Source organism: Paroedura picta, chromosome 2 (genome assembly GCF_049243985.1).
Source record: "Paroedura picta isolate Pp20150507F chromosome 2, Ppicta_v3.0, whole genome shotgun sequence".
NCBI lineage: Eukaryota > Metazoa > Chordata > Lepidosauria > Squamata > Gekkonidae > Paroedura > Paroedura picta.
In genome coordinates, this window is record NC_135370.1 from 118,824,606 (window position 1) to 118,848,843 (window position 24,238).

The window sequence follows — 24,238 nt, forward strand, 5'->3', positions numbered from 1 at the left end:
TCACCAAACCTAATGCTCTGGAAGCACATAAGCCAAGTAAGGGATATTGGTCTTCCTCTGCCACTGTTATTCAGAAGCATATTGCCTATGAAACTTTGAGGTTCCAATCTCCCATACCTCCTCTAGAGTTCAGTAGCCAATAAAATTGATCTAATCCCGCTATGGATCCTAAACCTTAGTGGCCTGAATCCTGATGAAAGAAGCATCCCAAATGTTACTTTGTAGCTGGTTCTATATTTAACCCTCCTTCCCTAAATTTGTGGTTTGCTTGATTTCCTGTTTCTTGTCTTTATGGTTGATTTGGTTTTTGAGTTTTCTTTCCCCCTGAGCCAGCCTTTCTTCCTCCTTCCCTGGATCTCAGCTCAACAGAATCTTCTCTTGAGGGTAATATATTTTTTCCCTTTTACTCTTTATTTCCCCTTAGATTCTCCATTCACTATCAGTTAGGGAACCCCAACAGCAGCACTGTTAGATTTCATTACTATATTGTAAAGTTATTTTATTTGTTTGCTGTTCCTCTCATTTCATCTTTCTTGCCTTGTGTCTTGTTGGAGAAATAATGAATATTCCTTTTGAGATGCTCTCAATCTCCTTTCCTTCTTGATTGGAATGTTGGATCAATTTGGGACCTGAGTACACACCAAATTACTTAATAATAAATAATTACGCTGATCTGGAGGATAATTTGCAAGTTACAGGCTTGGTGCATGTACTGATCTGGTAACAACATGGTGTAGAAAATCCTCCAGTCCTTCATGGATATAGCCTTGCAGCCAAAGCAAGAACAAGTTCAGCAAGAGAATTTTATAAACCGGGCCAAGTCGGACAAGCACTAAATCTTTTATCGGTCTTCTGGGTTAGGCTACAGGGTGGTTTCCTCTCTGCTTCTTTAGGCAGACTTGCACAAGGCTATGGCAGAAAAATGGACCTCTCTGTGCACATGCTCTGTGAGCTGCCGGCAGATCTTGGCAGAAGCCTTCATCAGAGTGTCACCTGAACTCACTCCGTGGTTGATGGAGAAAGGCAGTCGTCCATCCAGTTCATAGAGGTAAAAGGTGAAAGATTTATGCGATCTGAAGAGAAACCAGAGTTAAAGGCCTCTGATCTAAAAATCATTGGAGCCATTCTGAGATTTTATTACACCAGGGGAGGGTTTCTAGTTGATCCTGCTCTAAAGCTCTTTGCAGCCAAGGTCATTCCTCACTTACTATGTGGCATCGACATTTGGGGATTGTTGTTGTTAGGTGCGAAGTCATGTCCAACTCATCGTGACCCCATGGACAATGATCCTCCAGGCCTTCCTATCCTCTACCATTCCCCGGAGTCCATTTAAGCTCACACCGACTGCTTCAGTGACTCCATGCAGCCACCTCATTCTCTGTCGTCCCCTTCTTCTTTTGCCCTCAATTGCTCCCAGCATTAGGCTCTTCTCCAGGGAGTCCTTCCTTTTCATGAGGTGGCCAAAGTATTTGAGTTTCATCTTCAAGATCTGGCCTTCTAAGGAGCAGTCAGGGCTGATCTCCTCTAAGACTGACTGGTTTGTTCGCCTTTCAATCCAAGGGACTCGCAAGAGTCTTCTCCAGCACCAGAGTTCAAAAGCCTCAATTCTTTGACGCTCAGCCTTCCTTATGGTCCAACTTTCGCAGCCATACATTGCAACTGGGAATACCATAGCCTTGACTAAATGCACTTTTGTTGGCAGGGTGATGTCTCTGCTTTTTAGGATGCTGTCTAGATTTGCCATAGCTTTCCTCCCCAGGAGAAAGCGTCTTTTATTTATTTGCTGCAGTCCCCATCTGCAGTGATCTTGGAGCCCAGGAAAATAAAATCTGTCACTATCTCCATTTCTTTCCCATCTATTTGCCAAGAATATAGAGGGCCGAATGCCATGATCTTTGTTTTCTTGATGTTGACTTTCAAGCTAACTTTTGCACTCTCCTCCTACACCCGCATCAACAGGCTCTTTAGTTCCTCTTCACTTTCTGCCATTAGAGTGGTATCATCTGCATATCTGAGGTTGTTGATATTTCTCCCTGCAATCTTGATCCCAATTTGCGACTCCTCTAATCCCACCTTTCTCATGATGTGCTCCACATACAAGTTAAATAGGCAAGGCGACAGTATACAGCCTTGCTGAACTCCTTTCTCAATTTTGAACCAATCAGTGATTCCATGTTCAGTTCTCAGTGTTGCTTCTTGACTTGCATATAGGTTTCTCAAGAGACAAATAAGATGCTCTGGTATTCCCATCTCTTTAAGAACTTGCCACAATTTGTTGTGCTCCACACAATCAAAGGCTTTAGCATAGTCAATGAAGCAGAAGTAGATGTTCTTCTGGAACTCCCTAGCTCTATCCATGATCCAACGGATGTTGGCAATTTGATCTCTGGTTCCTCTGCCTCTTCGAAATCCTGCCTGTACTTCTGGAAGTTCTCGGTCCACATATTGCTGGAGCATAGCTTGTAGGATTTTGAGCATAACTTTGCTAGCAGGAGAAATGAGGGCAATGGTGCAGTAGTTTGAACATTCTTTGGCATTGCCCTTCTTTGGGATTGGAATGTAAACTGACTTTTTCCAATCCTGTGGCCATTGTTGAGTTTTCCAAATTTGCTGGGGATGGAAAGAACAAATAATCAACAGCTTGGAGCCCATTCAGAACTTTTTCTTCAGACGTATCCTGTCTCTTCAAAAAGAGTCTCCTGCAGCCCTGATGAGCGCAGAGCTTGGTTTTCCTTCACTCAAAGCCCGTGTCCACTTAGCTGTTCTGAAATCTTGGAAGAAAGACATCACAACTAAATTAGATTCTTTAAGCCATCAAAGTTTTAAGCTCCTGTTGAGCAAAGACAGGACTCGGTCTGATTTTTTTAGCTCCATTCTTTCATGCTATACCATACCAGATGACTTACTGCATACATCAGCCAATATTTCTGATGTATGTGACTGGATGCTCAAAGCTGATTCACTGATTGATCACTCTTCAATTCAGCTATCACAATCAGCCCCATGGTATAAAACAATTTTAAAAGACCGTTCTAGAGCATCATATTTAGTAAATATAACAACACGTAATCTTAGAATGGCCCTAACATCATTGCGGTTTGAAATGATGCCATCAGCCATGCTCTCTGGCTGATATCTCCGAATACCCACAGCTCAACGACTGTGTATATGTGGAAATCTATCTGTGGAGGACTTGCCCCACTATATTTTGGCTTGTCCCCTGTACTCCAAACTCAGAGGCAAATTCCTTGCTAAGTTATTACCTATTTCTTATTTTAGCAAAGTCACCTATCTGTTATCAGATGTCGACCCCTATATCTCATATAGGGTGGCACTTTTCGCTCTGGCTGCCACGAATATCCGAGCCAAAGCATTTTTACAGGAGCCTACACCATGATATACCATTTTATCCCTCTTATTGTAACTCAGTAGTTCATGTTTACAATTTTATGTACTCAAAATTGGAGAAATATTGTTTTATTCGTATTTGTACCATATTGTTTTAATTGTGCTTTGTAATGGCCTTTGGCTATATACAATAAATGTTATCGTGTCGTATCATAGAGGTGGCCATCCATGGTGGCAAAGAGAATGAAATGGAAGTTCACTTCATCATCTTCAACATGATATTGGCCTTCTCGTGCTACTAAGTTGTGGGCTTCCTAAATAGCCTTTTGGTTCTCGAGTCTTTTTGCCCTATTGTCGGGAGATAGATTTGCTGTGGCGTTGAGGAAGTCCTTTAGGGCAGATCCTTGTCAAACACTTATCTTTTTTAAAAAATTATTTTTTATTTTTATTGTATATAAAGCACTTACAGAAAGATGAAAAAAGAAAAGAATGACTAGCTAGCAAAGCAATTATTGATACATGTTAGAATACAGTCTGTTATTATCCCAAGAAGTATATAGTCAGTTCCCATGGCATATTAGCCCTAACCTAAAAGTTACTGCCTTTCCCAGCAAAGTAATCATTGATATATATGAGAATACAGTCTGTTATCATCCCAAGCAGTATATAGTCAGTTTCCATCGCATGTTAGCCCCAACCCAAAAGCCACTGCTGTCTTTCCCAAGAAAGACCAGGTAATTGCTCCACTGTTCGTCACATTCTTCAGGTGGTTGCAAAAAATGGAATTGTGCCCTTTTCCATAATATATCTGCTGGTAAGTCTTGAAAGATTTGTGCTTCTTGATCCACCAATTTCAGCGGCGTCTCCTGATGTTTTTTGAGTAAATTGTTTCTTGCAGCCTTGCTGTCAAAGCTTCCTCTTGGTTGTTTCTTGCGTGCGGCCGCCTTTGAATGTATTCTGTATGCTTTGTCAATCCAGATCTCTTCCTCCTCTAAGTAGTCTTCCAGGCTTTCGGCGATTTTCTTCCTCAGGTCTGTTTTCCCAAATTCTTCCGAAACGCCTTTGATTTTTATGTTCCTAGCTTTGGATTCTACTTCCAGGACTTTGAATTTGTCTTCTGCCACTCTCTCCCACTTCTGTTGATTAGCTTCCAAACGTTGGATTCTCATTTAGTGTGTTGCCAGCTGAGTTGTGTTTTCATCAGCTATTTTTTTCAAACCATCAATTCTGCCTGAGAGCTCTTTCTTGCTATCTTGAATCTCCTTTTCAACCTTTTGACTACTATCTCTGAATTGCCCTTGCATATAAGGTGATAAATCTCTGCATTGGTTAGGTTTTCCATTGCAATATTCATATTGCATACACCATCATATAATCACAGATCCCGGACAGGGCGTCTCGCAAGAGTTCAGGCGATCAGGAGTTATCAGTTAGGCAATCTCCGTGTTCTGTCAACAACTCCCGCTGGTGTTTATTTTAATGAGTGTATTTAGCTGGCTTGCCTCCCATCCAAAGAAATAATTCCTTTGCGAATTGGTTTGGGGGGGGAGAAGGGGGGCTAGTGCCTGGCTTTAAAGAAAGAGAAAGCAAACAGAGAACTCACAGTCTTTGTGTTGATAATGCCGCTCCTTGTCTTGATTGTTCAAGCTGGGAAGAGATAGCCTGAGAAGAATGCAGGATTTTATGCAGCTGGTCATTTCAAGATTAGAAAGTTGTTTTCGGCAACGACACCATTATGGCCCTGAGCACAAGCAGCGGTAATCCAGAGAACTTGGTCTCCACAGATCTGTAGGACCCTCAGGAAGCCGTTCCCGGCTCCTGGGGCGACCAGCGAGCAAGATTTGCATACCTCACTCAGGTCTGCCAGGTGCTTCTGCTCCTGGCCCTCTGCTTGGCTCAGGAGCCCGTTACAGAACGGTGCCATCTTCTGTCGTCTCCAAACACTATTTTATCTTGATTGTTGGCCACCACGTGTACAAGGCCGATCGTGCCGCACAAATTGATGGTGGTCTGCTTAAGAAAACAGACCTTGGAGCTCACTTCTTGTGCCGTGCAGTCTGAGGGAAGAGCAACAGCAATGCACAAGCTGGACTGGGCACGGAGTTCAAAGCATTTTCCTCAAACCCAAGCACATCCACAAACTGCCAGCCTGGGCTCACTCCAAGACGAGAGAGCACTTTGTTCAGCATCTCAGGGTTGATCTCCATAGGCTGCCAAGCCATTGTTGCAAGGAGCTCCAGTGCTGGGCTTTGCGAGAGACACATAAGCGTGCCAACCAAGAACGGCAGAAGTTTCAGTTGCAGCCAAAGTAATGTTTGACCTAATACATCTAGAATTATAGGTGTCTAGTTTTTATCATGATACATATTAGCCTTGTGTGCTCCATTCAAATGAGTAACTGCTCAATTCAAATGAGTAACTAACAGGCACCAGCACATAAGATAAACATACACCAATCATATCAGACAATTCTTCCTCTAGGTTAAACACACATGAATGGATACTCTTTCTGAACCATACTTCACAGTTCTTGATAACTCTTGGTAACAAGAATATTTCTTAATTATTTTTTTCATAATTTTATTATTTATTATTATATAAAGCATTTACAGAAAAGTAAAAGAGAAAAAGCGACCAGCTGATATGGTTTGCCATCCTCTTTTAACATACATATTCAGTTCCCATCACATATTGATCCTGATCTAGAAGTTATTACCATCTTTCTTAGCAGAGTAATTATTGATACATATGAGAGTATAATCTATTATAAGAATATATTCTATTATTGTCTTAGGTAATATAAAGTCAGTTCCCTTCATATATTGGCCCTGACCTAAAAGTTACTGCTGCTGTCTTTCCCACAGGGAACCAAGAGAATGCTCCACTGTTCATCACATTCTTCAGGTGGTCGCAGAAAATGAAATTGTGTTCTTTTCCATAATGTCACCTGATGGTTCCTGCATAGAGTATTTCTGGTTGCCTTTCTGTCAGGGCCAAAGAAGTCTCTTGCTTGATTCTTGCTTGCAGTTGCCTTTAAGTAGGCTCTGTATACTTTGTCAATCTGGATCTCTTCCTCTAGTCGCACAGAGATATCTCCTGATAGCTTCCTGCATGCTGTCGCCTTTGAATAGACTTTGAATAGTTTATTTTGTTGATCCAAATCACTTCCTGCTCTAAATAGACTTCCAGGTTTCGGTGCTTTCCTTCCTTAAATCTGTTTTCCCAAGTTCTTCCAAGGTGCTTTTAATTTTTACGTCCCTAGCTCTCTCCCCCTCCTGTTGAATAACTTCCAGACATTGAATTCTCGTTTGATGTATTGTTGGCTGAGTTGTGTTTTCATCAGCTGTTTTTTTCAAACCGTTGGTTCTGTCTAAAAGCTCTTTCTTGATCTTTTGGATTTCCTTTTCCACCTTGTTGACTGCTTTCAGTATCTTTGAGTTCCCTTCGCATAACAAATGGAAAAGCTGTGCCTTAGTTAATTTTTCCATAGTTCTAGGCAGTCACAAATTATAAACAGAAAGTCTCGTGAGGTCTCGCGGGAGCTCGAGCGATCCAAAATTATCAGTTTGTCGATCTCCGTATCAAGTCAGCGTCCCCCACTGAACTCTCTCCAACAAATCTTTAAAGTCTCTCTTTTCTTTAAGCTCTCTCTTTGTTTGATTAATGAGTGTATTTAGATGGGTACCTCCCACTCAACGAAAGGATTCACTTGTAAATTGGTTGAGGAGGGGGGGAAGAGCTTGTGGGGAAAAAAAGGAAAAACCAGAACACTCACAGTCTTTACTGTTGCAGACTCCGGCTCCTGTAAGTCTGATAAAAGATGATCTGGGAAGAATGTAGGGTCAGCTGGTCGTTTCAGGCTTAGAAAGTTATTTACGACAAGGGTGCCATCATGACCTTGAGAACATGCCACGGCGATCCGGAGAACTCAGTCTCCACGGATCTGTAGGACCCTCAGGATGCCGTTCCCGGTTCCTGGGGCGACCGGCGAGCAAGATTTGCGTATCTGCTCAGGTCTGCCAGGTGCATTTGCTCCTGACCCTCAGCATGGCTTAAAAGCCCGGCACAAGCCCAGCTAGTACAGCGCCATCTTCAGTCGTCTCTCAATATTTCTTAATTATTGATGGTAAAACATCTGACTTTGAACTTGTATTTAGCTTATGATTTCTTGTTCTCTGTAAACTGACCTGAGTTGTAAGAGAAGAGTGGTATATAAATATAATAAAATAAATGAATGAATTTAGTGACTGATAAATCTGATTTCATAACTCTCAGAGAAAGAGGATTTAATCACTATTCAACATTGACCAAACATCTGTAGTGGCAGGCCCAAAGCATCTTTTTCCTTAAAAGGGTTGTGGAGCCATCCAGCATCAACTTAATTTTCAGCTTTCACTGAAATTCTGATTGTGGACTGAGGTTGGCACAGATTCAGGCTGGGATTAGTTATTCTCTAGAAATTTAGCAGGGTTACCTGGCTACTACTATCGCTAGGGGTAGTCATGAATTGCACCATAAAACAAAATTCCTCACAAATTTTGCTCTGTTCATGGTTTGCAAACTGATGTTAATGGACAGTTTGGTTCATTTGGTTATGCAGAGACAGGCAAAGGCAAACCACCTCTGTTCATCTTTTGACTTGAAAACTCCATGGGATCACTATAAATAGGCTATGACTTGACACTTTCCTCCTCCTTCTTTGTCTGGTATTAAAGATGTTATGACACTAGGCAGAAGAAGCTGTTGCAGAAGGATGGTGCAAATCTTCCTTTTTAAATTACTCTTCGATTGCTATGGGATTCTTTCCCTTTAAATTCGGACATTCTGGCCAATGGTTTTTCAAAGCAATCCAAGGACGGTGACGCTCAGGTATTTCCTACATGAAGAAGTGATTGTGTGATGAATAAGATTTGCAATTTGAGAAGAGAGGAATGCTTTTGTCTTGTGTTCTACACAGCCCCCCCCCACCCCCCTGTCTCTGTCCCAAAGAGCCTTTTCCTCCAGGGGAACTGATATCTGCAGTCTGGAGAGAAGCTTTCATTCTGAGGGTTCTCCAGAGTGGGAGAACAGTGGCAGGGGTGCTAGCTTCCAGCTGAGACCTGGATATCCCACTTCTGAAATTTCTCCAAGCCTGAAGAATATTTCACAGATTTCTCAATGGTAAAAAAATATGAGAAAAGCTGACATAGAGGCAGTAATTGAAACACCCTCTGTAAGTTCTTTGCCAACCAATGTTTTCATGTTTGTTTGAACCATACAACTGTTTTTGATTTACTTTGATATTGAACTGAAGTGAAGTACATACAGACTAAAATGTTTTGCTATCAATTAAATATTTTCATTGAAGGAAGAAATTGTGACATGTTTATGAATTATTTGATGTATATTGTTACTAGCAGTTACTTCTGCACATCATTTCTCTTTGTTTCTACCTGGAACCTGGCATCCCTGCACATTCATGGGAACCAAAGCTAGAGATTCTGCCTTCCCATGTAGCTATTTTCTTCAGGGGGAGTGATCTCTTTTGCCTGGAAATGACCTGCAGTGCCATAGAGTTCCCCCCTCCCAAGCAAGCCTTTTTCTCTCCAGGAGCCTGGAGATGAGTTGTCATTGCAGAGTCCTCCCTCTAAAACAGCCATTTCCCCCTGAGGAGCTATTGCCTGCAGATGACCTATTCCAGGAGATTTTGCCTGCAGATGACCTATTCCAGGAGATTTCTAGGCCACACCTGGAGGTTGGTGACACCTGGGTCAGGAATGTTCCTTGAGGTTAGAAGGCAGGGCCTCAAGATTCCAGGGGTGGGCAAGAGATTTTGCCATCTAGTCAGCCTCCAGGAAGGCCACAGTGCAGGTATGCATCCTAATGCCCATTGATTCCCTAGGTACAACAGGCTTTGTTGAGCTAGCAACAATCATTTATTTTTATATCACACAAATAATTTATGACATCTATCAATGTGAACATAGGAGTATGTGTATATGTACGGGTTTGTGACTTTCTTTTATCTTTTGACAAAGCCAAAAAGTTACGCTATAGGAATTTGTGGAGATCTGTAAAGTATCTGTGTCCAATAAGTGACTTCTCTATCTTTGCTTCACAGTCCCAGAGAGCTGGTTTCACAAGATTCATGGACTTGCCCTATTCTCTCAGTGCCATTTGTTGCTTAAAGCTATGGCTATAAAACTGCTGTACAAAATGTGTTGACTTAGCTCCCTTGGACCTGTGGTCACAAACAGTAATTAAACCATTTGGCCTCAAATATTGAAGTATCCTCTTAGCTTTTTTCTCAACTGAAAAAGCCTCAGTTTTATCTATAGACAAGGGAAAAAATTGAAGATGATAAATGTTTTTAAAAATTGAGACGATCCTTTTAACAAATTGCTTACACTTAAGGAAAATTCTGACAAACCAAAAACATTTGCCTATAGCGATATAATTTTAACTTTGTTTATGAGTTATGGCTTTCCATGGCTAAAGATTCGAAGCGATGAAGATAATTAATTGTGTGAAACAGAAGGAGTGAATCTAATCCCTACAACTATGGGGATATGAACCATGTAATAGCATCTTTGTTCTCCATTTTTAAGGGGGGGGGAGGGCAATAACAGATCCTTGAGTTTTAGAGAATAAAACTTCCTTGCTTTCTTTTTTAAATAAATGGTTGGCCTCTGCAATCAGGATTACTTAGAAAGAATTGGTTCCCAGTAATGTGCTCACTCTTTCAAATCATTTTAATTTCTTTCTTTCTTCCAATTTAAATTCTTCCTTATCCTCCCAAACATTTTTTCAAACTATATTAATGTTTCTAATGCATAATGACATAAATGCTACCCAAAGTCATGGCAGAGGTTTATGTCCAGGCTGCATTCAAATTACCTCAATCGACTTTAATTTCTTAATGAAGCAAATAAACTTCAAGTCTTCATGGTGACATGCTCCTTCCTTTTTTGGGATGGAGTGCTTTTTATATGGATCCACAGCTAGAATTTTATTTGTTTAGGAAGTTGTCAACCTATCTCAAAATTGTTGAGACACCATAATTTACAGTTGCAAATGTTAACAAATGGAGTATTTGTTTCTTTTCCATTCACTGGAATTCTGAATTTTGGTATAATTGTAGTTCAGAATCTCCATTATGGGTAACAAAACAAACTTCAGTTTGTTGGGACACCCAGATATAGACATCACAACAATTTGTAGTGAGATTGAGTATTTTCTAAACTGGATTTTTTTCAGTTCAGGTTCCATATATAACACATCTATGAGCACATATGAAGCTGTCTTAGACTGATTCATACCATTCATTCACCAAGATCAACATTTCTACTCAGACTGGCAGTTACCTTCCATGGTTTTAGGCAGAGGTCTTTTACATCACTTACTATCTCATCCTTTTAACCTGGGATGCTGGGCATTGAACATGTCACCTTCTGCATGCAAAGCAGAGGCTCTTCTCTCTTATTCCTGGAATTTGGAGCCTGGTCTAGAATAGTCTTTATTCTCCATAGGCAAGTCATGATTTGGAATTTTTGCATACAGTTGACTATGTAACAGCACAGGTCATAACTGGAAAGTGGGAAGGGTGGATTGGAGTCATATAAACAGGTTTATATCTGAAAATTGAGCACCTAATTCACTAGAGGCAAATTATTAATGTGTATGTCTTCTCCACCAGAACAGAGAATGAGAGCAATCAATCTTTTTAAAATAACAGAAAAAGTATGTCTATTTTCTCTAGGCATTCACTAAATAAAGTTGTGTCACTTGCTAATTCAGCTTTCTAGGAATCAATATTAGATGGCATTTTGGATGTAAACAGCAATAGTTCTGAATCCTTTAAATATGCTGGAAATATTTCATCACAAAGAAAAGGATGATACACATGGGAAATTTGTAGGCTGGCAGGTAGTTGTGACAGGTTAACTGGACATTATGATTGTCCTTATAATGGAAAAATAGGCTTATGTCTGTGCTAAACTTGCCTATTCCAGGTTGGGAAATTCCTTGAGATTCGGGGACAGACCCTGGGAAGAGTAGGGGAAGGAGCTCAATAGGGATGTGGTGCCTTAAAGCCCACCCTCCAAAGCTGTCATTGGCTCCAGGGGAACTGATCTCTGTAGTATGAAGATCAATCACAATTCCAGGAGAACTTCAGGCCCAACCTGGAGGCTGGCAACCCTACTCTACTCAAGCATCACAAAATATAGCATAAGAAACAGATCCTCTATGTACAGCATTGCAGTTCATGCTCACTTCTCTCTCTCTCCCTTTCCTTTCCCCATTCCATGTTCTCAAGCAAAAATATCCAAGTGGGGATAATTTGCCCTTCTTTCGAGCTTACTAGACATTGGGGGGAAAGTGCTGCCTACCTGCCTACCTGCCCCCCCCCCCTCTCTCTCTCTCTCTCTCTCTCTCTCTCTCTCTCTCTCTCTCTCTCTCTCTCTCTCTCTCTCTCTCTCTCTATCTATCTATCTATCTATCTATCTATCTATCTATCTATCTATCATTAGTTTATTTATTTATTAGATGCATATACTGCCACTCCCAGCAAGCTGCATGCAAAAGAGTTGCTGGTTGAAGAGGGCTCCCAGCAAGCTAGCTCATGGTGGTTCACAATAAAACATAATAAAACAACATAGTTCAATTCCTAAAAATGTCATCACAATATAATTCCCAATAATCACCACAAACACAAACAATTAACATGGCAGTAACAATATAAAAATATTACTTCTTCCCCAATGACTCAGAGCCCTTGTTGTGAGTGTGGAGTTCACTCATAAGAATTGGTGATGGAACAACCAGGGGGTAGATCTACATCATCTTGATGCAGTCTAATACCAAGTCCAGGAACTAAGGAGGGCAGACCTGATCTCAAACCCGGGGGACTTGACCAGGCCTCAACCAAACACCGGGCAAAAGAGCTCCATCTTGCAGGCCCTGCAAAACCCAGAGAGCTGTGTCAGGGTCCGCAGCTCTTCTGAGATCTGGGTAGGGGCCAAGGATGAAAAATCTCTGGTCCTGATCAAGACCAGGCATACCTCTCAGGGCCCCAGGATCATCAGCAGATTCATACCTGCCGAGCTAAGTGGGAGACATGAGTTAAACGATCCCGTAATTAGGTAGGGCCCAAGCCACATAAAACCTTAGAAGTCAAAACCAATACCTTGAATTTGATCCAGAAACAAACTGGCAACCAATGCAGCTGCTTCAACGATAGCTGGACATGGGCCCCCGAAGATGATTTAGCAAGGAACCATGCAGCCGCATTCTTTACCAGTTGCATTTTCTGGGTCAAGGACAAGGATAGGCCTGCACAGAGGGAGTTACAGAATTCTAACCTGGAAGTGAACATTGCATGGATCACAGTGGCTGGGTGTTCCAAGGACAGGTAGGGCACTAATAGCTGTGCCTGACGCAAATGAAAAAATGCTGTCAGAGCTACCAACATGACTTGAGCCTCCATGGAAAGTGACACTTACTGATGCATCCAGCCACTGCTTCCAAACAACTTGCAAATATTTCTGGGGAAATATCCAGCTGGCTGTGCATCAGGAGACAGAGGTGGGCGTCATCTGCATACTGATGGCACCCCAGCCAATAACTCTGGACCAGCTGAACAAGAGGGTGCATATAGATGTTAAAGAGTAGTACAGACAGTTCAGAATCTCTCCCCTACTGTGACCCTCTGCAACCTGTTCTGAATAAATGAGGCCAGCCAGTTAAGGGCCCTTCCCCCATCTCTGTGTCAGTGAGGTGGTGAACCCAAAGCTCATGATCAACCACATCAAATGTGGCCAATAGATCTAATAATATGGGAATGCCTGATCCACCTCGATCCAGTTGATGCCGGAGATCATGCATCAAGGTGACCAGTATAGTCTCCACCCCATGGCCAGGATGGAAGCCAGACTGATATAGATCCAGGGCCAAAGTTTTCTCCAAAAATACTAGGAGCGGGTCTCGGTGGCAGTAAACACTTCTTATATATTTTTCCTAAAGAGAAAGTTCCAAAACCTTTTGATTTTCTCTCAAGGACCTATTATGCATGGCGACAACTACACCAGGCTGCCACCATTCTGTTGCGGTGGGGCAAAAAGCCTCGCTGTTTCCCTTGTATGCACAGGGGATGGGCTCCCCCAGTACATGCTGGTTGCCCCGACGCAATGGCCCTGTGCATACAATGCAGTGCCAGGAGCTCGGGGAGTGCTGCCGCAGAGGTGGGGGAGATTGAGGGCATGGGGCCCCACTGCACGATGGTGGGGATCAGCATGCAGCTGTCCCAGCATGTTGGGGGTGGGGGATGCCCTGGTCAGCTCTGCGGAGCCAAGGAGCCAGCAGGGGTGAGAGGCATCACTGCAGGGATGCTGTAGGTCAGGGGAGGAACCGGGCCCAAAAGCCTCCAATTATGCACAGGTCTAGCCCGACCTAGCCCTTTCGGCGCATGGAAGAATCCACGTTTTTTGAGTGCGGATCTTCCGAGGGCCTGGGTCAGGCCAGGGCTCAGATGGCAGCCCATTATGTCATGCATAATTGGGGATTCCCCCTGAAGCCCTGTCACCACCATCATGGGCATTCCAGCCTGTGCGTAATTGGTCAAGGTGAAGTTGAGGGATAACAAAGATTTATGAGTTTACTCTGAACTAGTTCCCTTAAAACCTTTTTGGCATTCTAGAAATTCCTTAAATGTTTTCCCTGTGGAACAACCTTCTAATTTGCTTTAGTTAGCTCTAGTCTTGAATTTGGCTGTCCAAGAGTTGCAATGGACCACTACCACCACTTCTCCTGCTGAGCTCTAACTGCACTGAGCTCTAACTGTTACTTCTGTAAACAGCTTCAAACCGGGCTATATAAGTCACCTAGTAGCATTCTGACATAGCAGTGCTAAGCATTGATTTCAATGTGTTGAAGATTATACTGGTAGTGTGTGAAAGGGAATGCAAAAATCTGCTAAAAATGTCAAGATAGAATGAAAAATAATTTCAAATACCATCAGTTTGGATAAGAACAAATATTCTGGCCCAATGGCAGTTTCATCAGCACAGCTTTGATTTTTAAATTCCATTTTGACCTTTATGAATTAGTCCATCTTTTTTGACATTGGCTTTTAAAAGGCGGGTGTATTTCTACTCTGATAGATTTGTTTTCTCTTTCCAGTAAATATATGCTTCCTGTGAAGTGCTTGCATCTGCCTCCCTTGAATACACATCAGTGAACAGATATAGAATTCAAATTCCAGACTACTGTCTCTCCATCTGAGCTGTTTCAAAGCCAGTCAAGTGGATATGCTGGAAAATGTGCCTCTTCTGTTCGATGTTAAGCCAAATTGTCCTGAACTCCCTAAGTGATTCTCTGAAGATCCAATTGCGCTGTTTGAAAACAGCAACCACCAGCTTCTCTCGATATAACAGGAGAGGGTGAATCTATTACCATTTATGCTGCCTGTAATTGTCATGCTACAATATGACACACTGTTTTGTTGACCAAATGATTCTGTGAGTTGCAGGAGAACATCAATAGCAGCAAACAGGCTTGATCACCTCAACTGGCTTGCATCTACAGCATTTAATCAAGGCATTGACCCATTCAGTATACAATAGTCTGTCTATTACTGTGAGATATTGAACTCCTGTCAGCTATCACCTTGCTGAACTAAACAGCTAGAACATAAATGCAAAGAGACATTCAAAGCAACTGGCACTGGCTTCCTTTCTGAACTAACATTTTGGGAGCTAGACCTTTTGTATTCATGTTTCTTCCTGGGGTATCAATGTTATTCTCTGTTTATCAAATTTGCATCCCTCCTTATATTGAACTCAGGGCAGCAGACATGGGAATTATCCCATTTTCCTTAAGAACAACCTGTTCAGATAAATTAGGCTGAGAGCCACTTCTGCGGTTTTAATGTATATAAGGCATTAGTGCCTTCAGGGAGCTATGGGTCTGTGCAAGAGATCTCTGAGAACAGGAAGGAATATAAAACTTTCTGCTGTATGTCAATATGGTATCCAGGTGCTTTCTCCTATAACTTGTGCAAGACTGACAGGAGATCTGGTCTTTCCAGTCTAGGACTTTAATATACTTTTTTAACCAGCCTACCTTAAACACTTACTACATTTAAAATATTAGATATTCTGTTCTGTTAACAATGAACACTGACAATGTGGTATTATTTCTCATAAATCTGACAGAAGCTATACAACCTTAAAGGAAAAACTATTAAAAATTAATCAGAATTTTGGCCACAGGGGAAACTTTATAAAATCTAGTGTTATGCTATATTGTCCCTACAATTCAATTGAAACCCTCCCATACTTTAAAATATATTGTTAGTACGTAAAAGTTTTAGATGTTTTGGAATATCTTTCCCAAAAATGTAAACAGAATGTATCAATATAATTATAAAATATTTCAGAGGTAGATAAAAATAGATCTGATTAGATGGGCAAAGCAGAAAACAGCTGTGACTACTCGAGTAGCAATGATTAAAATGTCTATCCTTCCAAAATTATCTCTTCTATTCTGTGTTACCTCTTCATATTTTGGATTAGATTTTGAGGAACTGGCAATTAAAATTAGATCAATTTATTTTAAACTCTGATAACCAAAGATCAGCAAAACTTCTTAGGTATAACTCAAGAAGGAAGGGGGTATTCAAAATATCTCTTTTTACTATGATGTATATTAATGGAAGCAGCTAATCCCTTGTTTATCATTTTCTAAAGAAGCAGACTGCCTAGAATTAAAAATATTCAATTTTAAGATGTTTTTTTCACTTTTTATGTGATAATGCTTTTTGTAAAAACTAAACTAAACTAAACTAAAGTTGACACTCCATAGCCTTATTTTGGTATGAAGAAAATTCTGTATCATCCAAAATATTTCAGTTAAAAATTGTGGCTCATGGTCCAGAGATTCCTTTCTTAATCAAATAACTTTAATGCATGCGCATATGATACTATTAAATGACAATAGTCAATTCTGGATGGAAGGAAGACTTCCAGATGAGTCAAAATGATAGTTGAAACATGAGATTTTAAGTTTTCTCCAAAAGAAAGAAATTAAAGATCAAATAAACAGATCATTAACTGAATTTGAAGAATGCATTCTAATTACAAATAAGGAAGAGGGGAAATTAATTATTCAAATATACAGAATATGATTAATGCAAGAACAAACACCAGTGCAGATGATTAAAAATAACTGAGAAACAGAATTAAATAATAAATTTAATGACAAGGTCTGGAAACAAATATTTCAGTGATTTCTCTTTAATCAGTTTCAAGAGGTTTACAAGAATATGCATTAAAGATATCTTAAAGGTAGTATTTTATTCCATTTAGGATAACCCATGTAATGGAAAAAAGATAATAAAAATTGTTGGAGAAGATGTGGCAAATTAGGGATGTTTATTCCTATGTGATGGTCATGTCAGTTATAACAATTTTTAGGAAATTAATATTTACAGAGATGGTTATATAACCTGGGAACAAAAAGCCTACTGTTGATTTACCTCTGATCAACGTATTTACCAACAAAAATCTTAATGTAAACAAAACCAATGCAATTTTATTTTAATTACAGCTAGATTGCTTATTGTCCAGTGATGAAAGAATGCTGTGGGGATTTCCTTGAATAAGTGGTGACCATATTAAGTAATGTAGTGACACTCGAGAAATTAACAAGAAAGATTAATTTGGAGTGAATAAAGAAAGATGATTTCAAGATAATTTGGAATCAGTTTATAATTAATTTAATGCAGTGGTTAAGAATGGAAAAAGCTAATCTGGAAAACCGGTTTTGATTCCTCGTTCCTCCACATGCAGCCTGCTGGGTGACCTTGAGCCAGTCACAGTTCATTCAGAACTCTCTCAGTCTCACTTACTTCACAGAGTGTCTGTTGGGGGGAAAGGAAGGGTAGGCAATAGTAAGCTGCTTTGGGACTCCTTCAGGTAGTAAAAAGCCAGGTACAAAAATCCAGCTCTTCTTTTTTTTCTCTATCCTCCTACTAGAGCATTGCCCTGTAGAGGGCAACATAAAGCAACTGTACAGGCTGAAGTTATATAAGGTCCATGGATTTCTCTTCAAAGAAAAAAGTGAGAGAATAAGAGGAATCAATGGCTATATTTTCAAAAAAATGAATTTTGGATTAAGAAACCCCATGACCATGTTACTTTACTAGCATATTAATTAAGTTACCAGTTTGCTTCTGGATCAAATTCAAGGTATTGGTCTTGTCCCTTAAGACTATATGCAGCTTGGGTCCTGCCTATCTGAGGGATTGTTTATCTGCTTATGCCCTCCACAGGGCTCTCTGGTCTGTGGGTATGAATCTGCTGGTTGTCCTGGGCCCCCAGGACATTTATCTGGTTTTGACCAGGTGAAATGAGCTCCCGCAAAAGTTGAGGGCCCTGACAGAGCTGTCAAGATTCTGCAGCGCCTACAAGACAGAGCTCTTCCATCAGGCTTTTGGTTGAGGGGGAGTGCCTGGAGTTACGAACTGGGGATCCTGCCCAATACCATGCATTATCCACTGGCAAGGAAGATCTGAGGCCTTGAGTGACATCAACAGGTAGATGCAGCTGTAGGTTGAAAAAACAGATTGGAATAGTGAGGGTCATTTTATTTCACCATCTGCTGTAATACTGCTATTGGGTTTTAATATTCTAGGGGTTTTATGGGTGATATTGTTTTATATTTTGTTCCTTAAACCGTTTTGAGATGACTTTGTCAAGAAAGGATATAAATAAAATTATAAATAAATAAAAGTGTGAGTTATTGTTATTGTTATTGTTATTGTTATTGTTATTGTTATTGTTATTGTTATTGTTATTGTTATTGTTATTGTTATTGTTATTGTTATTGTTATTAATTTAATTTAGTACCTGCCATTTTCGGCAAGCCAGATTGTGGTGGGTTACACAGTAGCCCAATACAATAAAACCTCCATGCCTATTTAAATGGTGGAAAAGTGCTGTGAACTTGGTTCCAGATTTCTTGTATGCATCTGAAAATCATTTAAGAAGACATTCAAAAGAAAGTTTTAATATAGTCTTTTGGGGATTAAAAAATGTTAAATATTGATATAAACTATTCATGCCCAAATCATAGGAAATGCTGTGCTCCATAAGTGGAGGTCCAAACTCTTCTCTTCAACTAATAGATCCCAGTTCCAATTGTATCATGACTCCAAATATGGACACTTGAGAATTTGTTATGGACAGAGCAAACCTAAATCATGCTTGTACTGTGACACCACCAGTCACCTCCCTATGGGAATAGTTACATGGCAGCTGAGTGGGAGGAAGTGTTCCCCAACAATCTTGCCAGCCACTACCATGGCAGCATCCACCACAATTCCACCTCAGCTTTTCAATCCAGCAATGCTGTGAGACAGGGGCAGCATGATAGAGAGCAGGCAGGACCAATGGAAACCTCAAGAGGCAGAACTAAGGCTATGTCACTGCTAGTGGGTGGAGAGGGGTGGCCCAAAGGAGTAATGTTCCTCCCCTTAAAGAGACCAACTCCCATTGCAAGCCCCTGTCACTTGTCAGTTTGGAGGAGGCTACACCCTGAGCCTCACTGGCATCATGTGGTAGCATTCTGTGAAAAGAATGCACAGGGCAAAAGAGGCAGATGATGGAAAGAATGTGCCCCCCTGCTCACTGGCATCCATAGCAATCAGATGCCCACATGCACTGCCAAGGGCATCCTCATACCACCCCATGTGCCACCTCTCCTTGAAGTAAAGCAGAAGACAGGGTGGAGGTGTCAGGGGACCTTAAAGAAACTTGGACAGGTTACCCAGGAGACTCTTGATGTGTCCCTGCCCTTCATGAGAATCCCTCACAATGACAAAAAGTTTCTTCAGGTGCCCAGCAGCCATAGCTAAAGAAGGGGTTCTTCGGCTGTTCTTGCTCTACTGATACCAGAAATAAGAAAGAGTAGACACATATATTCTCACTGTTCACTTTCATGTCCAACATTTTTGTTCTGTAAAACTGAACCCCTTTGTTTGATCTGATTGAAATTTACAAGGAGAAGTATATTTTATGTAATTTTGATGCTATTATGTTTAGAAACAGCTGCCACTGACCCTCATATACAGCGCCTTTTGAAAATAAAGGTTTTGATTCAAACGCATTTGAATCCTGAACTGGTAATATCCTACTCCAACATAAGCAATCATGGTAACCCCCCTCCAAATTCTGGATCTGAAATTATAACTAAATTATTAACTAAATAATAGCCACTATGGTGTAGTAGTTAAGTGCAACAGCTTCTAATCTGGCGAGCCAGGTCTGATTCCCCACTCCTTCACATGCAACCAACTGGGTGACCTTGTGCTTGTCACAGCCCTGATAGGGCTGTTCTGACCATGTAGTCATGCCAGAGTTATCTGTCTCACCTACCTCACAGGGTGTCTGTTGTGGGGAGAGAAAGGGAAGGTGATTGTAAGCCACTTTGAGATCCCTTCAGGCAGTGAAGAGTAGGGTTTAAAAACCAACTACTCCTCCTTCTAAATTTTTCTAATTTTTTTCTCAACACCCCACCCTCTAGCTTTGGGCAAATCAATCCTGGCTTTAAACTTAACCAGTATTACCACTGACTTTGTTTATCCTTACCTTCAGTGCCATGAGGTGTTAAATATAATCTCCCTCCCTCACTCTCTCCCTCCCTCACGTGCTTCTCCAGCAAGAAAGGGCTTAGTTAATGCTGCTCAGCCATGAATGGCATTCCCTCCATAGACCATCCAGTCACTTGAGCCAATGATGAGATAGCTTTGGAAAAGCCCTGCATCCTTAGATGGATGAGGTTGCCTGCCAACTGGCTCCACCTAAACTGTAGCAAACTGCACTATTCTTGCCAAAAGTAGTTATAACCTAACCAGTCAAAATATGAAGCCAAATTGTTGAATAAAACCATGCCCCAGGACAGCAGTCCCCTTTTTATTGGTTTCATGACCCAAGGCAGACAAAGGCTTCTGAAAAGGCCTTTCATGACTTATTAAAAACTGAGACAGGCACAAAGGTGTGTTTTCATGTCTTATTAAAAATTGGGACTGGTACAAAGCCCCATGTATAGAGGCTGGGAATGATACATTAATGCTTATTTATGAACAGAAAATGCATATTCCTGAATAGAAATGATCTAGGTAGCCCCTTCAAGGATTGCTGCCTTGTCATGGCAAAGGGGCTTGCATAACTCAGTGAAGCTATGAGCTATGCCATGCAGGGCCACCCAAGACGGACAGGTCATAGCTGAGAGCTCTGACAAAAGGTGATCCACTGGATAAGGAAAGGGCAAACCACTCCAGTATCTTTGCCATGAAAAATTATCGACAGGTTCAAAAGGCAAAATGATATGACGCTGAAGATGAGCCCCTCAGGTCGGAAGACATCCAATATGCTACTGGGGATGAGCAGACGGCTAGTACGAGTAGCACCAGAATGAATGAAGTGACTGGGCCAAAGCCGAAAGGACGCTCAGTTGTGGAGGGAACTGGTGTTGAAAAGACAGTCCAATTCTGTAAAGACTTTTATTCCATAGGAACTTGGAATGTCAGATCATAGAATCATAGAATCATAGAGTTGGAAGGGGCCATACAGGCCATCTAGTCCAACCCCTGCTCAACGCACGATCAGCCCAAAGCATCCTAAAGCATCCAAGAGAAGTGTGTATCCAACCTTTGCTTGAAGACTGCCAGTAAGAGGGAGCTCACCACCTGCTTAGGCAGCCTATTCCACTACTGAACTACTCTGACTGTGATTTTTTTTCCTGATATCTAGCCTATATCGTTGTACTGCGCGTCCTTTCCTCTGCAGCCAACGGGAACAGCATCCTGCCCTCCTCCAAGTGACAACCTTTCAAACAGTTAAAGAGGGCTTACATGTCCCCTCTCAACCTCCTTTTCTCCAGGCTGAACATTCCCAAGTCCCTCAACTTATCTTCATAGGGGTTGGTCCCTTGCCTTGATCCATGAATCTAGGCAAGCTGAACGTGGTCAAGCAAGAGATGACAAGACTGAACATCGATATTTTAGGAATCAGTGAACTCAAATGGACAGGAATGGGTGAATTTAATTCAGATGATCATCAGGTATGCTACTGTGGGCAAGAATCTCTCAGAAGAAATGGAGTAGCCTTCATAATCAATAAGAGAGTAGGGAAAGCAGTATTGGGATACAATCCCCAAAATGACAGAATGATCTCAGTTCGAATCCAAGGCATACCATTCAACATCACAGTAATCCAGGCCCCAACCACAGCAGCTGAAGAGGATGAAGTTGACCTGTTCTATGAACCCATACAAGACCTTATAGAAGCAATGCCAAAAAATGATGTGCTTATCATCATGGGGGATTGGAATGCTAAAATAGGAAGCCAAAAGATTACCAGGATAACAGGCAAGTTTGGCCTTGGAGTACAAAATGAAGCAGGGCACAGGGTGGTAGAATTTTGTCAAAAGAATACAATGGTCATAGCAAACACTCTTTTCCAACAACCGAAGAGACAACTCTACACGTGGCCAACACAAGATGGTGAACACAAAAATCAGATTGACTATGTATTCTGCAGCCAAAGATGAAGAAGTTCTATACAGTCAGTAAAAACAAGACCACGAGCCGATTGTGGTTCAGATCATCAGTTTATTATTGCAAAATGTGGGTTCAAATTGAAGAAAGTAGGGAAAAGCACTAGGCCACTCAGGTATGAATTAAATCATATACCTAATGAATATACAGTAGAGGTGACCAATAGATTTAAGGAATTAGATCTGATAGACAGAGTGCCTGAAGAACTATGGATGGAGGTTCGCAACTAAATCTATCCCAAAGAAAAAGAAATGCAAGAAAGCAAAATGGCTGTCTGAGGAAAGCTTTACAAATAGCTGAGGAAAGAAGGGAAGTCAAAGGCAAGGGAGAAAGAGAAAGCTACACCCAACTGAATGCAGAATTCCAGAGAAAAGCTAGAAGAGATAAGAATGCCTTCTTAAATGAACAGTGCAAACAAATAGAAGAAAACAGTAGAATAAGGAGGACTAGAGATCTCTTCAAAAAAATTGGAGATATGAAGAGTACATTTCATGCAAAGATGGGTATGATAAAGGACCAACTGAATGCAGAATTCCAGAGAAAAGCTAGAAGAGATAAGAATGCCTTCTTAAATGAACAGTGCAAACAAATAGAAGAAAACAGTAGAATAAGGAGGACTAGAGATCTCTTCAAAAAAATTGGAGATATGAAGAGTACATTTCATGCAAAGATGGGTATGATAAAGGACCAAAATGGTAGGGACCTAACAGAAGAAGAAGAGATTTTAAAAAGGTGGCAAAGCCAGACATCCTGGAATGTGAAGTCAAATGGGCCTTAGGAAGTCTGAGTAACAATAAAGCTAGTGGTGGTTACAGCATTCCAGTTAAACTATTCAAAATCTTAAAAGATGGTGCAGTAAAAGTGCTACACTCAATATGCCAGCAAACTTGGAAAACTCAACAGTGGCCACAGAAAAGGTTAGTTTACATTCCAATCCCAAAGAAGGGCAATGCCAAAGAATGTTCAAACTACCGCACCATTGCACTCATTTCTCATGCTAGCAAAGTTATGCTCAAAATCCTACAAGCTAGGCTCCAGCAATATGTGGACCGAGAACTTCCAGAAGTACAAGCAGGATTTTGAAGAGGCAGAGGAACTACAGATCAAATTGCCAACATATGCTGGATCATGGAGAAAGCTAGGGAGTTCCAGAAGAATATTTACTTCTGATTCATTGACTATGCTAAAGCCTTTGATTGTGTGGAGCACAACAAATTGTGGGAAATTCTTAAAGAGATGGGAATACCAAAGCATCTTATCTGTCTCTTGAGAAACCTATATGCAGGTCAAGAAGCAACACTGAGAGCCAGGCATGGAATCACTGATTGGTTCAAAATTGAGAAAGGAGTTCGGCAAGGCTGTATACTGTTTCCTTGCCTATTTAACTTGTACGTGGAGCACATCATGAGAAAGGCAGGGTTAGATGAGTCACAAATTGGGATTGCAGGGAGAAATATCAACAACCTCAGATATGCAGATCATAGCACTCTAATGGCAGAAAGCGAAGAGGAACTAAAGAGCCTTTTGATGCGGGTGAAGGAGGAGAGTGCAAAAGTTGGCTTGAAACTCAACATCAAGAAAATGAAGATCATGGCATCCAGCCCTTTCAATTCCTGGCAAATAGATGGGGAAGAAATGGAGGCAGTGACAGATTTTATTTTCCTGGGCTCCAAGATCACTGCAGAGGGGGACTGCAGCAAAGAAATTACAAGAGGCTTGTTCCGGGGGAGGAATGCTATGGCAAATCTAGACAGCAACCTAAAAGGCAGAGACATCACCCTGCCAACAAAAGTGTGTCTTGTCAAGGCTATGGTCTTCCCAGTTCAAATGTATGGCTGTGAAATTTGGACCATAAGGAAGGCCGAGCATCAAAGAATTGAGGCTTTTGAACTCTGGTGCTGGAAAAGACTCTTGCGAGTTTCTTGGACTGCAAGGTGAACAAACCAGTCCTCCTTGGTTTATAAGTGGGTATTTACGGTAATTGAACTAACCACAAACCAGTCAGTCCTAGAGGAGATCAGCCCGGACTGCTCCTTAGAAGGCCAGATCCTGAAGATGAAACTCAGAAACTCAGATACTTTGGCCACCTCATGAGAAGGAAGGACTCCCTAGAGAAGTGCCTAATGCTGGGAGCGTTTGAGGGCAAAAGAAGAAGGGAACAACAGAGAATGAGGTGGCTAGAAGAAGAAGAAGAAGAGTTGGTTCTTATATGCCGCTTTTCCCTACCCGAAGGAGGCTCAAAGCGGCTTACAGTCGCCTTCTCATTCCTCTCCCCACAACAGACACCCTGTGGGG

General features: G+C 41.3%; 1 pseudogene; it reads right to left on the reverse strand.

Annotated features, from left to right (window-relative positions):
• Window positions 1-889: 889 nt before the first annotated feature.
• LOC143828782 (ubiquitin carboxyl-terminal hydrolase isozyme L1-like) lies at window positions 890-5,580 on the reverse strand (annotated as a pseudogene).
• Between the last annotated feature and the right edge of the window lie 18,658 nt (window positions 5,581-24,238).